Raw genomic sequence first — 17,762 nt, 5'->3', positions numbered from 1 at the left:
CCCGTACAAACATTATCCCTCGGAGACGGGAAGCGCTCCCACTCACTGCTGGCTCAGGTTTCGCTCTGAAGGCCGCATAAATAATCCTCCTTCACAAACAGTCTCTCCGCTTCCTCTCCTCCGTTCAGGCCCCGGGGGCTGCCTCTTCCGCGCGCGCTGGCCCTGCCCTTCCCCGAGGATGCTCCGTCCTTGGCGCGAGCGGGGTTAGCCGAGGGGGGCGTTTGCGCGCCTCGTTGCCCCGCGGCAGGGTCGGGATGTATCCGTCCCTGCGAGCCGGGGGTGGAGGCAGGAGGTAATTTCAGCCTTCTGGCTTGTTGCAAAGGCGCGTTTGTTCCCAGGGGATGGGATGAGTGCTTCTGCGGTGCAAGGGGAAAAAAATCCGAAGCAAAGGATAATAGGCAATTAAGGGAGTCTCTTGGACTATTTCTGCTCTCCGCGCTCTTCCTCCTTTCTCCCTTTCACTTGTTTCTCTCCTTTCTCCTCCGTAATCTTGCCTGCCCGAGCAGAGCGGGATGGTGAGAGCCTCTGCCAAGTCCCGTCCCCCCGGGAGAGGGGCGCAGCGTGGGGTTTCCCGCAGCCAAAGCGTGAGGGTGTGAGCGTGGGTGTCGGGAACGGGAGGTGTCTCTGCGTGCGCTTGCCCGAGCATCGTAGGGGGGGAAGGTTAACCCAGCCGCCGAGCAGCTAGGGTTGTCGGTTCCCGCGCTCCGGAAACCCCGTCGCTGCAGAGGATGGGCGGCCGTCTCCACCGTCGCGGGGCGGCACGGGCGGCGAGGCTGCCTGGGGCCCGTCAGCTCCTCCGAATCGCGCTCCCCGTGGCAGGGAGAGGCGGGCGAGAGCCTGGGAGGGTGGGACGAGGAGTGCCAGTTCTCCGCCAGCCTCCGGGAGGAGAGCGGTCACGCCAGGTCAAGGATTAAGTGCATTTACAGAAGAGCGTTCGGGTGCTCGAGGGAAAGCCCAGGCACATGGAGACTGGATTCAGATGCATTAAAAGCGCTTCCTACTGAGCTCTCCTCCCCCTCGCGAGGGAGGGAGCGGGGTCAGGCATGAAACTATAGCCCAAACCTGCCTCCAGCGCTAATGACTTGCATTTGCCAGAGAGCTGGAAACAACCCGGTTGAGCAGCTCGGCAGGAGTAGCCTCCGAGGGCCGGGGAAACGCCGACAGGCTGCGGGGCGAGGGGCAGCCAAGGCGGTGCTGTACGCCGCTGGGCCGCTTCGGTCCGCACTTCTCCATCCCTTGCTCCCCGTGACCAGGGGAGAGAGGACTCGTGGTGGCCCAAGGGGTCTCCTGGCTCCGTCACCCACCGGGGAGCAGGTGGAAGAGGCTCTGTCCGGGCAATCCCGTGCGGCTCGGGTGCACGGCTAGCAGCTCAGGGCTGTGGTGGAAACGATGCCAAGGCCCCACCTTGGCAGCTCTGCGAAGCCTTTGAGGTGGTTGCTGCATGCAGTGTTGGGTGCAATGAGGTGTTGCAGGGCTTTGCAGGACGTTTTCTTTTGCAGCTGACTGAGACCAGGGCGTTTCTCGCAGCTCCAGGGATTCGTGGAGGGATGAGGTGGGGAGCCAGCCCGGCGCAGGGTGCTGGCAGCGGCGGTGAGCGGCGCGTGCTCTACCATCAGGAGTCTCCGGCCGCACAGGAAGGAGCTGCGAAGGTGGAGGCGGGTCAGGAAAACCTGCTCTTGAAATCACGGCCAGCCCCGCGGCCGGAATTGGCAGCACCGCCTTTGGCACGCGAGGGGACTCGGGGCTTGTCACCTTCTCACGGGTGCCCTGCGCCAGCGCTCCGCGGTCGCCTTGACTCGGGGCCCGCTGCCGCAGAGGCACCAGCCGCAGCTCGGGGTGAGCAGCAGCCTGCCGGGGATGCAAACTTGCCTTTGCTCCGCTGGAGGATTATCAAAGCCGACACGTTTTTTCAAAACATTTCAGTTCCAGCAATAAGCCTTGTGCGATGGAAAAAACCCATTTAGTCAGACGGTACCTGACCGGCTCTAATCATAAGTGATGCTTAGATTCAGTGGAAGGTCTCTTTACTCTGCCGAGGGACTGGGAACCAGTCCGTGGAGGCGCGTTCATGTGCGGAAGGATGCATATAGGCATGTACGTACACACATACCTGTTTTTATCTGTGCGTTACCTAACAAACGGCAAGATGCAAAGAGCCTCCCTAAACTTGCAAAAATACCAGAACAGGGTTAGGAAGCATCAGGCTTTTATGGTCTGTATAAGGATACTGTTTTTTTTTTTCCTTCTGGGACCTCTCCTGTGCAGTGAACGGGACAGCAGGTCCTGCAGAAGAATGAGAGGTTTGTCATTGGAGGTGGCATCAGGGTATGTGAACAGGAGCAGGGTCCAGCTGAGGTTGCACAACGTATCCTTTAAACCGCGTACCTCTATGCTTCATAAACACGTTCCCTTGTGATATAGATGGCTCTTTTTATAAAGATTGGAGCCTGTTCCCCAGTATGTCTGTCTTGCCCCTCTCCTCATCATAACTAAATATAGATGTTGCCACTGGTGCGTAGAAAACATAACAGCCGAAGAAGCGCTCGGCCGCGCAGGGTCTGGCTGGCTGTGCGCGCTCCCAGAGCAGCGCCTGGGGTCCTGCGCGGAGCCGTTCTCCCAGGGGCTTTTCTGGCCTCTCCCGGCCGGGGCTTGCCCCGTGCCCGGCAGCCGGCTCCTTGCATTGCTTGTGAATTCGTAAGGTCACCTAATGGCATCGCGGACGCTCGTCAGCAGTCGAAATGCTTTTCTGGAAGCGCGCTGAGCTCCGGTTACACCTCGCTGCAGCGATTTCCGCCGGCTGCTTAGGAAGCGCCGTCCCCGCCTGAGCCGGCCCAGCCGTGCCCCAAGAGCGCGGCTTATGCTGAGGTGGGTGCTGGACAGGGGCGATGCAGGGGTTGGTGGAGGGTTTGCGCGGCTGTTTGTGGGCTGCTGGTCTCCGGGGAGCTGACGGCTCAGGTTCTCCAGTGCCAGCGTGCCGGATAACTCAGCGCTGCGGGGCGTCCCCGTCGCTCCTGCGCCACCACGGCAGGGGAAGCAGAGCCTTGCTTTCCCTCTTCCAACCACGTGCTGTTTCCTACGCTTTAATCGCGTCCCCCCTACTTCATCTCCTCCCTAAATTAAGCAGCCCCGACCTCCTCGATCTCTTCTTGCCGCGCTCTCCCCCACATCCTAATCATCTTTGTCGCCCGTCGTTTTGTTTGCTTTTTTCCCGGGCTGCCACCGCACATTAAGCGGAGTTTTTCATTGAGCTGTCCACCGTGACATGCATGTCCTTTCTTCCCTGAGTTATTTCAGTTAATTTAGAGCTCAGCAATGTGTATGAGTGCTGAAATTATTCCTTCCACCCAGCGTTGCAGTGCATTTGTCAACATTGAACTTCAGCTGCCATCTTGCCAGTGAATTATCCGGGTCATCCCACACGAGCGGCAATCAAACCTTTTATCCAACACCACGTTATCATATACTTGGTATACGCCGCGTTCAGTGTGGCCAGGATAAACTGCCTGGGGAATGGCTTATAGAGTTTAAAAACCATCTGGGAGGTGATTTTGTACCTTCTGGCCCCGGCATCAGGAGCTGTAGTTAGCGGAAAGCCAACCGTGCAGGGCCTGGGAGGCAGCACAGGGGCTTTGGAGATGCTTTGCTGTCCCTGGGCGATGGCAGGGTTTGGAAAGCCCGTTCCTTTGACTTTGCCAGGGACAGCGGGGCCTGTTACCCATCTCATGGGGACACCGAGGCTCTTCTGCAGCTGAAGCTGGTGTTGCAAATCTGCGAGGCTTCACTGGTCCCAGGACTGGTCCCCGGCCAGTGGCAAGTCTGAGCTCCTTTGGTGCTCTCCAAGGAAGCCCTAGGCTCCTACAAAGGGATGAAGTGGCTTGTTTGGAAACAGTTACGTGACTCGAGGCGGCTGGGGCACAGCTGGTGGGAAGTGGTTGACAGGGGAGGCAAGAGGAGAGGGATGAATCTATCAGGTGTCTCCGTGGTTTATGCCCTTTATAGCTCCTCAGCTGTGTTCACGTGGGCCTGCATGCTTCCCTGTCCAGCCACGCATTCAGCTCTTACTACAGATATAAGTCTACCTTTGGAATTAAGTGAGGTTAAGAAGTGTTGATAGGACGGGTAAGTATGCAAGGACCAACACGTGGTGGTCTGCTGCCCCCTCAGGCTCTTGCAATAACCTGGGTTGCACCCAAGTGTGGGCCGGGAGTGTGGAGCACCCATGACCGCCTGATCGCAGGCGAGGACCCGGGGCGCTGGTGGGACGTGGGCAGCCGCTGGCATGTGCCCAGCCACGTGGACAGCAATTGCTGCGTGCTTCGTCCCAGTGGCTGGGAAGGCGGTAGCGGGTCCTAACGTTATCCCAGGGTGCTGGGATATCTTCTTAGAGCGGCTTTGGCACCACTGAGAGCGGAAAAGGGAGATCGGCGTAGTTACTTGGGACAGGACTTTGAAAGGGAAGCAGGTATCTAATGACTTTATTCCCCTCTGGAAATGACAGTCCTCAGAGGTTTGAATCACTGGAGCTTGTGCCGTCACATCCCACTGGGCGATCCCACCAACTAAGCTGAACAAGGACAGATATTAAAACGTTCAAGCGCTGTAGTGTTTGGAGAAATAACAGTTGATATAAGGACAGAAGAGTGCATCGGGGAAGAGAGTTTATGCAAATTTTAATTTGATGATTTGAGAGCCAAATGTGCTTGCTTTAAAACGAAGGGAGCAGGTTTTGCAGCAGTCGGCCCATCCTACTCTGTCTGGAAGCTGAGAGGCAAGCTGGGGTCTTTCCGCCCTCTGCCACCACCAGGAAGGCTATCTCGCGCTCTTCAAGCGCTGTTTTCCATCCGAACATGCCCTCCCCTCACACAAACCTTTCCCTGGAATGGGTGTTTGGGTTGGAACAACACTTTCTGGTTTGCTTTTAAAAATACGTGTTTTCGTTTTTCTTGTATTTTTTCCCTCTCTTTCCTTCCATTTTTCATCTGCACTCATTTCCTTTTATGTTTCCCCCCTCTTCCTCCTCCTTTTCATGAGCTATTTTCAAATGCCAGGAAGGGTGAGATCTGAGGAAAGGAGGAGTAACTGAAAGGAAAAAAAAAAAAGGCTGGTGAAATTATTTCACACATTTACAGGGACCGGGGGTGGGGGGGGAAGGTGTGGGTGTGAGGAAAGGGAACAGCTCTAAATCCCACAAGACAAAAACCAGCTTCATTCATTTCCCGACGTGATTTTATCGTTTCTCAGCCAGCAGGTAGAAAGGTTCAGTTGCGTTTAGACAGCCCTATAGCTCCCGGTGACTTTTCAAAGGGCCCATTGATTGGGACTCGGTAAACAAAGCTGCTCCAGACGTGTATCCTTTGCGGTGCATTGGCTCGGGAGGGCTGGCAGGAATAGAAAACTGTAAAAAATGTATTTGTGACGTGAATGTTGGACAGGGAGCATCTGTCTTGGAAGCGGCTGCCGCCCCGGCTGGCACCTCTCGGGGCAGAGCAGCAGCTTAAGAGTAAAGGTGCAGAACCAGAGCCAGCCGGGAAGGGATGCGCTGAGACCCTAGGGAGGAAAACTGCCCGTTTTTTTGGTTTTCTGCACTAATCTGACATAGGTTTGGCATAAAAGCCTTTGTATCAGCAGTGTCCATGGGCATTTCTGCTCCCCTAAGGAGCTGGCGGTGGCAGAAAGCAGCCAAACGCGTTCTCTGGGGAGAAAGGGAAGAGGATGTGTTGCTGAAAAACATAGCTCTGGATGAACCAAAATTTTTCATCGAGCCTGGCCCCAGAAAGGATAAGACATGCTTTGAAAACATCGCCAGCTTTACGTGAAGCATTGCTTTTGTTCGGTGTCACGGTGGCGGCGTGTTTGAAGATTCCCTGTGTTTAATAAACACGCTTAAAACCAGCAACGATACCGCTCACTGAAAATGAGGAGTTTCAGGTTGCGAGAAACTCTTTAGATGACAGTTCATTTTTATATTTGCTTGTTTTTCCATTTAGTTGAGAAAAATGAAACTAACTGTTTTGGCTTGATCCAAAACAATCCGTAAATTTGATTAGTTTGGTTCATTGGCCACGCTGAAAAAAATCTTGTAGCCAATTTGCTGGGGAGCAGTACTCGAAGAGCGAAAAAAATCCAGCGGAGGCCTTTCGGGGGCCGCTTGCGGCAGAGATGCTAAAGCCGGTCGCGAGGGCGGAAGCTCTGGCTGTCCCACGTTTGCTTGGCCCGCTGCGTTTTTAGCAGGCCCTGAGGTGGCACGTTGCCCTTTGCATGGCAGAGCGCCGCGGGCCATCGCCGGCGCATTGCTCCGCGGGGGAGCGGGGCCCCGCGGGCCGGCGCTGGCCCCTTCGCGGGCGGCGTGGAGCAGGCTCGGAGCCACCGGTCGGTGACGGCAATGTACCGTTCAGCCCGTTGCCCTCAACGAGCTTTGGAGAAGACCTTGGACGGGAGGAGGTTTGGGCCCACGTAGGCTGTTCTCACACACGTGCTTTATTACAGACCTTTAAGAAGGACCTGGCAGTAGGCATTAGCCTTTCCATGTTCCAGCGTTGGCATTTTGCCTGTTTGGGAGCGCGGGCACTTACTGCAGACTGGCATTTCACACTTTGGGGAGGATGACATTTTCTTTGTGGCATTTACACATTAGAAAGCTGGCATTTCACCCCAAGAGGAAGCTGGTATTTATAAGCCAGGGCCCTGGCATTTCATTCATTGTAACCATCCAGTGATTCAGACAAGGACGCTTAGCCAGAAAGGTCAGCAAGGTCCCTCCCCTCCCCTTCCTTTTTCTTTTCCAAGGGAAAGAATGGGGAAAAAAGGCAAAAAATCATGCACCAGAACTGCTGATTGGACTTCTCTTGCCTTGAAAAATGAAGATCTGCTATGCGAAACAAAAGCTAAGGCTTTCCAAAGTCTTTCTCGCGAGGTTCTCTTTCCTAAAAGTCCTTATTTCTTTCTGTTGGGCTTTGACTTCCTCGTGGAAGCGCACTTCCTCGCAGGGTGCGCGCGGGGAGGGAGCAGGAGGGCAAAGCGAGCGCACCTGCCCGAGGGGCTCCGGGGGGGGCTCTTGTTAGCCGGGGGCAAGATAGACACTGCCAGGGCCTGGCAGGCGTAAATAAAATCAGTAAGAAGCTGTTAAATTGTGCCTGAACCTTGCAAGGAACAAGGTAGGGAGCGCTGGCTGCCGAGATGGATCGGCTGCCACTCGGCGGGCTGGGGCACATTCATTAAGTATCTTTAAGATGGATACACCCCCCAGTTCACCTCGTGCGCGAGCCTGGGAATTTATTTCCTCCTGAACCGTGCCATCGATCACGAGCGACAGCACCGCCTCGGCCGCGCTCGGCGAAAGCGCAGCCCAGCCGCCAAACAGCCGGGGAGACGCGGGGCCGCGAATCCGGGAGGTGCCCCCGCGCCCTGGGGGCCTTTGGCGTCCCCGCTGCCTGCCCCGGGTCAGGCTGGCCCAGCACGTCCGGGTCCCGCGCCGGCAGGAGGAGGTCCCTGCCTCGGGCTCCCCCGCCGGGGCTCGGCGTGCCTCGGCAGCCCCTCCGCGGCGCGCGGGTTTGGAGGGTGCCCCTTTCCCGCGGACGGGGGCCGGCGCTGAGCCGGGCCGTAGGCTGGGCGCTCGTGCAGCTCGAGCGGCGTTAACGGCGGCAATCCGGTTTTGCCTCTGATCTATCGCTGATCGATCCTGGCTGCCGTGGAGCTGGCCAGTCGTGGAGAAATAAGTCGATGGGCAGCGCTCACCTCGAGAAGCAGAGGGAAGGGGGCAAGAAGTGGGGGGCAGGCATGTTTACTGGGCATTGACAGAACGCCAGGGTCCAGTTTCCTGAATATTACCCCAGAGTGGCTGCTCGATGCTTTCTTTTTCTACCCAGTTTCCACTCCCTGCGGAAAGCAATTGCTTCTTACCAGTGGCTAACTGGGAGCGGGCACCGGGGCTCGGGGGCAGCGAGGATCCCGGACCTGTATGGCCGAGGAGAACCGGTTTCCTCGCCCCTTTTCTTCTCCGTGCTGACATTGCAGCTTCAGATGCAATCAGCTGTCAGCTAAGGTGCACATTACTTAGATTTACACAGTGCCCTGGGTTTTACTTCTTCCTGTAATTTCTTCTGATGCCTTTATTTATTTATTTATTTATTTATTTATTTCCCTGTATCGGCTGGGAACCTACAGTTTATCCCGTAACAATAGGATAAAGACTCGTCAACCCTTCTTACACACTCGTTAAGAGGAAAATAACTTCCTGAAGCCCTTATAATGCTTTATTTTCTGCTGCTTTTGCTATGTCTGGGCATAATTTGACTGACTAAAGAATCTTCGAGTTTAAAAAAAAAAAAAGATAAAGTAGACTAATAATAATAATAATAAAACCTGTTCCTGCAAAGGCGATAAGGCCCTTAAGAATTACAGTGCACATCCTGCCTTCAAAGGCAGAAAGCCAGGTGTGAGCCCCCTATGCTCTCTGCTGGCCTCTAATCCTGCTCGCCCTGCGCTGGGTGCGGGGACAGCCAGGCGCTTTAAATGGGATGATTCTGGGAGAAAAAAGGGATGGTGTAGCCTGTGATATTGAAATGAGTGGGGAGGTGAGAGCAGGGAGAGAGAATTGCTGATGGTAATGAGGCTTTGCACCCGCTTTCTTTCCTTGCCTGCCTGCCTCCCTTTCAAATGCAGGATGATGTTTAAAGGGCTGTGTTGTTTTATTCTTTCCCTTTGCACTGTTTGTTCCTTTTTTTTAACCCTTTCTATTGTGCTTTTTAAAGATGAAATGTGGCAGCTGTAATTAAGGCGAGTTCAGGGGACAGTAGTAACTGTTACCGTGCAGGTTATGGTTACTGCTGCCTCTGTAAGCTCTGTAGGTGCGTAGCGAGGTTAGAAGAGTCTTTATCTTCTCCCATCACGTAAATCCTTGCACTTCCCCTTCTCTGCCACCGTTGGGGATGGATTTGACCTGCTGAGCTTGAACAAAGGCAGGTGGTGACATTGGGTGCCACAGTTCCCTCCCCCGAGCATCACATCCTTGACCATCTCTCCCCTCTCCCTCATCTCTGCCAGTGCTGCTGGAGAGCGAGACCTCCACTGCCGTCCTTCCCAGGCTCATACTGGTGGAATTTTGCCATGGCCAGATTTGAAAGTCGTTGACTTGGCTTACAAGGTGAAGAGTAAGCTTGAGAAACGGGCTTGAACGCTTCTCGTCTATATTGCGTGGATGTCATTTGGGCTCCGTGAAGCCGTGCTGTACTCAGCCCAATATTTCTCTTCCTTTCCACTAATCAGTTGGGCTGCACGTGCTTGCCATACTGTGCCCATCCTTCTGGGCCATAGAGGAAAGAGCAGGGATCAGGGATGAGCTGCTGGCTTTGCCACAAGCTCCACAATGTGCACTTGTGTGTAAGGCGTGCGGATAGTGAGAAAGCCTGGGCCTCATGACCTTAGCGGAAAGCATACAGACCGTCGGAGCATCTCTGTGCCATTAAAGACCTTTTAACTGCAGCAGGGCCAGAGTGGGGGTGAGGATTGCATCCATGAGTCATGGCAAGGTTTGAGGGAATCGGAATTGAGCTTTGGCTCTTCCGGCTATCCAGCTGGCCGGCACCCAGCAGGAAGCACCGCTGCAGTGAGTCTATCTAGATAGAGGCATGTCTGGGAGTATGGACCCAGAACTTGTCTTTGTAGCATCTCTTCTAGAGTAATATCCTCTCTTCCCTTTGAGATTTCTAAAGGCAGAAAATTCTTCCTCCTCTTAAGTGAGTGTTTGCAATAGCTAGTACTTGTGACTGTCTAAAAATTGTGCCTTATTTTTAGTCTGAGCTTGTCTAGATTCAGCTTCTAGCCACTAACTCTAGTTAGACATTTATCTCCTTCTTTGAAGAACGTTCTGCTATTTGAAAACCCTTCCTCGTGTAGGAAGCTGCACGGTTTGATGAAAAGGGCTAGACACAAATTTCCTGTGCAAACTGTTTTTGATGGAAACTGAGTTTTCAGCTGAACTCAATTTGTCATGTAAGATGTGTGCTTTCTGCTGAAGAGGTGAACTTTCTCCTCTGAACAACAAATGCTCCGAGCCTATGAACTTAGTTCATAGAGGAACGAGGTAGGGAACTGTCAGTTCAGGGTCTCCTGATAGAAGAACCAGGGGGCATCAAATGAACAGGAGCTGTTTCTTACACAGTTTCACTTTTGCTGTTGCTTCTGTGTTATGTACGACTACTGAATTCCTGTGAGGTTGGAAGTGCCAGAAAAGATGTTGGGAAGCCAAAAGGCGTGGGTATACTTTGGGGGAAGCTTCCATATTCTGACGAATTTGATGAATGCAGAGTTGAACCCTCAGACAGGCAGAATCTCCCCTGCTGTACCTGACTGAAGTCTGTCCCCAAGCCAAACTACACAGGCAGCATGGCTTCTCGAGCAAAAACCAAAGTGAGAGTGCTGTGCACTAGATTTGGTGCAAATTGGTCCTACCTATCAGGCATAGATCACCGCTGTTTGGCATCAGAGAACCTCCTCAGCTGCAGACAAGCCCTGGATAAATATGCGAGGGGGCTCGCTGTGTACTCGGCTGTCAGTAGTTTCCATGCATTGTTAATCAGGAGAACTTTATTAAAACTCACGGGGCCAGCTCATCCACCCGTACGTCAGGCTGCGTCCACGGGCACAGGAGCTGACCTGCCCCTCCTGCCTCTGCGGCTCAGCGTGCACTTTGGTGAAGGACCAAAGTGTGTTCTGTCTCTGGCTAATTTCAGAAACTGCTGATTCAAAACAGTGTTTGTGCTCTGCAGGGTTGACAGGGTCAAGAGGGTTCATAGTTCAAATGTGCTGCTGGCTCAGGAGCTGTAAGCAAAGATGGCTCATGTGGAGTTTCTCTGGTATTTATTCCAGAGCTCCCTTTTTAGCCAAAGCCCTTGAGTCATGCTGGTTGTTGCTTCCCGCTCCCCGTGCCCATCAGACATTGTTGTTCAGCTATTTTATTTTATCCCTCTGTTTTTACAAGAAGTGACAGTAAATCTATCATGTATGCACAGGACCATGTGGGGTGTTTAAACTATCATTTGCATCCAGATGTGTTAATAGCTTTGGGGTATCTCCCGACAATGTGCGTTTGTGCTGTATGTATTGTGCCATAAAAGTTAATGTTCAGCGTCTCATATTAAATGCACAAGAGCAAGCGAGCTTTTGACGCTGAGCTCTCAGCTCCCTTCGGTTCTGGCTTGAGTACTGAACGCCAGTGGGAGTATCGGGTGGCCCCGATGGCTATGGGGCTGCCCTGAGCAGGTCTTCTGCTGAGGCTCGCGGAGGTGGCGGATGATGTGGTATCTGGCCCCCTCAGGCAGCGGGACTCCATGCTGGGGCCTCTCTGCCAGGGGGCTGTGGGAGAGGACTGCTGGGGCCTGTTTGGAGAGGTGCAGAGGATGTCCACCTTGAATCGAACTTCCCCATACTCCTCTGCCTCCTGTGAAACCCTTTAGATAGGGAAGCAGGCACTGGAGTATGGTCATTTAAGGGCTACCAAACACAGTTGAATGTTCCTTGGAATATGCAGGTGTTAAAACATCCAAAAAGCCCATTAGCTTGAGAAGGGAGGAAGGTGGAGTGGGAGGAAGTGGTAGAGGAAGATAAGGCCAGGGACCAGAGGATTTGCAGGGAGTTAATTGGCAGTGAATTGGCATGAAGCTCCAGGAGGTTCGTTTCTTCTGACTCTGCGCTAGCTGCTCATCTGCATCCTAACGTAGCAAGGGAATCAGAGTCTTGGCCAGAGACAGGCAGGCAGGGGAAGCTGGGATGGCGTGTGTGCATGGCAGGGGTTTGGAAGAGCTGAGCATTGAAAACGGGGACATGGGTTGACTGAGGAGGCTGCAGAGGGACCTGCAGTGGAGAACTCGTCTTCCAGCCAGGGCTGAGCAGATGGAGGGTCAGGGACAGCAGGGAGGACTGGGTGCAGGGATGGCGGGGAGAGCCATATGCTATGGGGAGAGCCACGTGCTGTGCGAGCCTGCTCTCCTGCTTGCAAACCTACAGCCTTGGGACGAAGCTCTGTGTGTGTAGGAGACCTCCTGGGAAGAAGCTGGCCTGTGAGGAAGAGGGAGAACCAGGTGGGAGAGCTGTGTAGGGCACTGATAGCGTGAAGTGAGGAGCAGCGTTGCAGACCTGCTCACCATGCTGCGCGAGCGGTGTGGAGGCTTCCCACCCCCTCCATGCACTGCAGAGGCCCCCATGACATCTCCCCGCACCACCTCCCGCAGCGGGCGATGCAGGCAGCCAGTGGTGCAAGGTGCTGCGGAAGGGGAACGATGCGAGGCAGCAGGGTTAAAATCCTTTTTAACAGCATTAAGTTCCCAGTGCACAACTCAAGCCTGCCTTTCCCTCCCCACCACCCTATGCCATTCTCCGGAGCACCAGCGCTGGCCTTTCCTTCCCAGATAGCAGCTGTGTGCGGCTGGGGGATGCTCAGCCTTCGGCGAGGCCGTGCCCTCACGCACAAGCTACGGCTCGAGGGGCTGCGCTCTCAGGGGCCCAGCTGTGGCCTCGCTGCTCCAGGGATAGCTGGCCGGGGGGACGAGTTCCCCAGCGCGAGGCTTGTTGCAAAGACAAGGCAGAGGTGTTGTCTGTTGAATTGCTTTCCCCATAGCTGTGCTGCTGTCATCACGTATGATGGCCAGGCTGGGAATATATGGTCCTGTCTGTAGGAGAACAACCAGCAAGAGCAGACACTAGCAGCCGTCTCAGCTCAACAGGTGTCTTACCAGTACATCGGTTTTCCGGTAGCAGCAGGGAAAACTTGCTTAAACTTGGCACTGTGGCTAGTACAAGGACCGAGCTCCCTGGTTGGAGCAGGTTCACAGCTAGGGCTTGCATCTGACCATCACATCGGCGAGCCTCAGGAGCCCTGTGACCAGCAAGTTCCTGTTGTGTGCAAAGCCGGGAACATTTCAACATCCAGCTCTGTCCAGCAGCACCGCTGCGGGGTGCAGCAACCAAGGGGAGTTCGTAGCCGCTGCAGTGAGGGGCAGTTTTCTGTAGCTGTGTAGCTGTGAGTTCAGTCCCACTGGTGACCACGGCTTGGGTGTGCAGCTACAGTGCACTGCTCTGGGACCTCCGGCATGTGGAGGGCAGAGGAAGGGATGAAGCAGAGGAAAACAAGGCTTCTTTGTTGATAACTTACGGGCTTTGGTAATGCTATGGAGGATGCTCCATTTTAAATCAAAAACAGATGAAAGTGGAGATGGTTTCTCTACTGTTTTGGGACATACAACACGGTCTGAACTCATAGGTACGGGCAGTTTTTATACATAAAGCCACCTCCTTGCTCTGCTTCGCTGATCTATGTTTGCAGAACAACCCTTGTCTCCTCTGCTTCAAATTATGTCAACTTGGAGGAAGCTTTCCTTGGCCTCCCCTCTGGACTGGCAGGCTCAGGTGCTTGGCTGGGAGATCCTGCTGATCTAGAAGCTATGGCAATGGGTGTCTGGGGGCATGGGCTCTGCTGTGTTTGGACTGCGGAAGGATGCGGACTCCAGAGGAAGATTATTTTGAAAGACTTGCTCAGCACAAGGTCTGCAGAGCAGAACTGGAAGCCATGGTTTGTTAGTCTACTCCTAGGAAACAGGGAAGGGTTTCTAGAAAGAGGGTCACCCCTGGGAAGGGAGAGCAGTGGCTTTGGGGTTCTTCCTCACTAAGGATGCTCCTAGCGCTGCCTGTTGTTACCTTCTCCTTTCCGAATCCTTGATGGAAGATAGCAGGTTGGGATAGAGTGGAAATCCAGCACTGGTGCTGGTTGTCCGAGTCTGGTTTTCCTGCAGCTGCAGAGGAACAAGGAAGGGTCCTGGGCCCAGGGGCTGGCCCAAAGACTGGTGGATCTGAGCCCTGCACTGCAGCCAGCACAGACTGTGCCCCGTGGGGCAGCAGAGGCCCAATGGGTCCCTGGGGCTGTGATATGGCCCAGGCTCTGGGCTTGCTCGCTGGGTGCAGCCCCCTAGGCCTGCTGGCAGGATGGGCTTTGCTCTCCGCAGGGCAGAGAGAGTCTATTGCTTCAGCCACAGCAGAAATTTTCCAGTGCTGTTATTAACTCTCCAGCCTGGAGATAAAGGCTCTTCTCCTAGTGCCTGAAGAGCACTCTCAGCAGCAATACCGTGACAGCTTAAGTCCTTCACTTGTTTCCACTGTGTCATCATATCAGCTGTCCACTCGAAACCCCTGACAGCGCGCAGAGCTCCAGTGCGGAGCGATGGCCGTGCCGTGCTGGACGGCTCGGCACTCGGGGGCCACCGTGGGGCTGGCGAGGGGGCGCGGGACCCTCCTCCCTGGCCCAGCACTGGGGTTGCGAGCTGGGGTGGTGCTGCCTCATGTCCCACCTCTGTCTGTCTGCTGTTCTCTGGCCGCAGGCTCCCGTGGTTAATATTCTCCACCCTCTCCTGTTCCCTTGTTATGCAGATGATACACCAATTTACTGTCTTCCCTGCCAGCTCCACTCGGCTCAGAGAGAGTCAGCAGTAAACATCTCCTAACTGGCTTGGCGTGTTACATGGTCAGGAATATTAACACGGTGTTCGGCATGAGGGAGGCGAGGTGTACTTGTTAGTGCTTTTTCTGTTGCGTGCTGAGATCTCCATGGAGGGCAGGCTACGTTCCTCAGGGACGGGGACCCACGTGGGGAGAAGAGGGAGGCCCTGACAGGTTGCAACGTCTCGGGGCTCAGCTGTCTGCTGGCAGAGCAGTGCTGAGGCCCTTGTTCCTGCCCCGTGTAGTATCGATGAAGCGACGGCGTCTCGGGCACCCAACCATGTTATATCAGTACAAGAAATCATCGCAGGAAGGTGGCAAGGGCAGCCTAACGCTTTGAACGCTCCCTGTGGTTCAGGTAGACCACAGAGTGGTCCAGGCAAGCTACTGAAAGGGGCGAGATCTCCCACAGTACTAGCGAAAGGCATCTTGCCTCTCAGCAGCTCTATGTTTGCCCTTCTCCATGTTCCTCCCGGCACAAAACGAAGACCCTCCTGGGAGAGATCCCAGCAGCGAGAGGACGTGGTGTGACTGCAGGCCAGACACAGTTCAGGTATGCGGTTTCTGCAAGACCGTTTCTCTGCTCGTATTGCCTTGCACAGGCCTGGATGGATGAAATGGACTTTGCAGTCCAAAATCTCTTAATCTCCAGTATACTTAGCTATATTAGCCAGATTACAGGAGTCATATACACAATACTTGCGCTCAGCGGAGGACATGCTCAGATTTTCATGCTGAAAGAAAATGTATTATTTATTTTCTTCTCTCTCCCACCCATCTACAGAGAAATACGTGGAAGTCATGATATGTTGAACACGCAAAGAAATGTCATATCTGAAATACAACATGGTCTCCTGGTAATTAACCTGGGCATTCAGGATGAAATTTGTTGAATGTAGTTTCTAATAGCGAGGCAGATTTTTTTCTTTTTTCCCTGAGGAAGCACAGCTCCCCTGGGTACCTGGCTTCCTGAGAAGGGAATGAGCTGCAGGCTGCGCCTTGGCTATTTGGAGCTCTGGGTCTAACTGGTTAAGGGAGGTTCCCATCACATGCATTGAAAAAGGAGCAGTGGGATCTGGAGGATTCTCCAATTACACTAGGTAGCCCAAGAAGCAGTTTGTCTGACGTGCCTAACAGAAGGTGCCTGTTTAGTCCCCTCTTTTTGATGAAACAGAAAAGAAGTAAAAAGAAAAAGAATCCCAGGCACACAAAACCTGGCCCATTTCTAAATCTCATGAGAAGTCTTCCTGGTTTGTCAGGCGCCCCTAACGTCCCCATAGTGAGGATCCAGGGAGGACGGGCATGCCTGGCACCCCTGAGATGGGACACTGCCAGATGGGGCCTGCTTGGCTGGCGAAGATGAGTTATCTTAGCAAGGGGTTGTCATTGGTGCGGATGGGGGGCAGCCTGCATCTGCAAGGCTTGTGGGCAAGAGACTGCTTTCCTGAGGAGGGCAGCGCGCTCCTTTGGAGAGGGCTGGGACGTTTCTCCTTGTGCTCCTGACTCGGGTCGTTGCATCCAAGCCTTTGGTGGCTCCGCGGGGAGCCAGGGCGGGAGCCCGCAGCAGCTGGACAGGGCCCCAGGGACCGGGACTTGGCCCCCCTTGGTGCTGTGGGGCTGGGAAGGCTGTTCTCAAATGGTGACGCAACCAGGTTCCTCCTCTTCCCAACTTCTGCTTGTGTTTGGGACTGACTCGTGCTGCCTATCATGAGCCCGTTGTGGTAGCTGATCTCGCTCATTAATGAAGGGCAGTTACCATCCTGAAAGAAAGAAACGGGGAGGAAGCACTCCTTGTTTTTTAAACAGACGCAGAGGTGAAGTGAGTTTCCCGAGATCGCACTGGGAATTTGTTGCGGTATTAATGCCCCAGCCTCCCTTTCCAGCTCCTCAACAGCCAGCCTTTCCCCGCCTTGGCTCGCGGTCGCGCGCTATTACGGTATTCCCTTCCCGTCAAAGCTCTCTCCGTGCAGAAGGGCCCCTGAACGGCAGCGCAGCGCGTCCCAGCCCCGCGCGCTCCTCCGGCTGAGGGCTCAGCAGCGCTGCTTGGGGGACCATCCTTCCACCTCGTCTTCCATCACCGTGTGAAACTGCCGCAACGGGACTGAGCAAACACAACCTGTTGCTTGTTGAGGCTGATTTAAGGTAACGCCCCTGAAGAGCTGGTGACGTAACGACCCAGTCTGTCATCTTTATGGCTGGCTGTTTGAATGCACCCTGCCCGTTGCTGCTGCTGTTTGCAGAGCCAATAACTGATTGCAGAGAATACTTTATTGTCTGAGGATTACTTATGCAAACTAACACAATGGCTTAATAGGGAACACCTGGAGAAACCTCCAAAGAAAGCGCTGTAAATTCCCCTTCCCTTGTATTTATGGGAAGATTTTTCACAGATATTTATAGTTTCCCAGACATGTTGTTGCGACTCCTTTGCATAGATTTGCATAGAGCATTATATGAGTTGATGCCCTGGAAGAGGGAAGCATTAATGGGGACAGCCCTGTGTTTCTACCAGGATGGGCACCGGCGACGAATCTCTCCGTAATCTCTTGACAAATTCCCAGCCATGGCTTGCGGCCCTGCCCACACCTCTCGGTGGGGAGCGGTGTTGCGCTGAGGGTTTGGGGAGGAGGGACTGGCAAGTTGGACGCTTCTCGATTGCTAGAGCGAGCAGCATCCTTTGCTGGGAGCGTTTGGGTTGCGTTCGAGGGCTGCGGGAAGGGGTGCGACGTGCTGGAGTGTGGAGCGAGAGAGGTGGCTGTCAGCAGGGAGGGGAGGCAGGTGGTGTCGCACGCAAAACAGTCTTGACTTGGGGAATTTCACTTAATTTTATTGCCAGTTAACATAGACTTTAATTACTGATTCGGGTATTGAGAAATCCCTGCCAGGCCCTTCGGTGAGGCGACGGGCAGGGCAGGAGGTCGAGGTCAGGGCCTACTGGTTGGTCTCTGCTGCTTGCTCTTTTCTTCTACTTCTCCTGGCATCTTACTCGTCTGCTCTGCCCCGGCGCGGGCTCCCCATGGCCACGGTCCCTCGGGGCGCCCCTGCCCCAGCGCAGGCCCCCCATGGTCCCATGGGGGCGTCCCAGCCCCGGCGTGGAGCGCCTTCTCCCACAAGCGCGCCTCCAGCCGCGTCCCCACCAACCTCCCCTTCTGCTTGCCGCCTCCATCCCATTTCTCCAAAAACGAGTCTCCTACGTGTCCCCCTGGTGTCCCCTGGCGGCTCCCGCCCTTTCTCAGCGGCACGCGAGCTCCTCGGGGTGGCTGCGGGCTGGGCTGTTC

The 17,762-nt window shown here is 54.5% G+C and overlaps 1 protein-coding gene across 7 annotated transcripts in view; it reads left to right on the top strand.

Annotated features, from left to right (window-relative positions):
• The window catches only part of LINGO1 (leucine rich repeat and Ig domain containing 1), a 227,063-nt gene that overhangs the window by 53,963 nt on the left and 155,338 nt on the right, over positions 1-17,762 (top strand). The gene's annotated exons all lie outside the window — the stretch shown is intronic.

This window comes from Struthio camelus, chromosome 12 (genome assembly GCF_040807025.1).
Source record: "Struthio camelus isolate bStrCam1 chromosome 12, bStrCam1.hap1, whole genome shotgun sequence".
Taxonomy (NCBI): Eukaryota; Metazoa; Chordata; class Aves; order Struthioniformes; family Struthionidae; genus Struthio; species Struthio camelus.
This window is presented reverse-complemented; position numbering and strand designations above follow the sequence as displayed.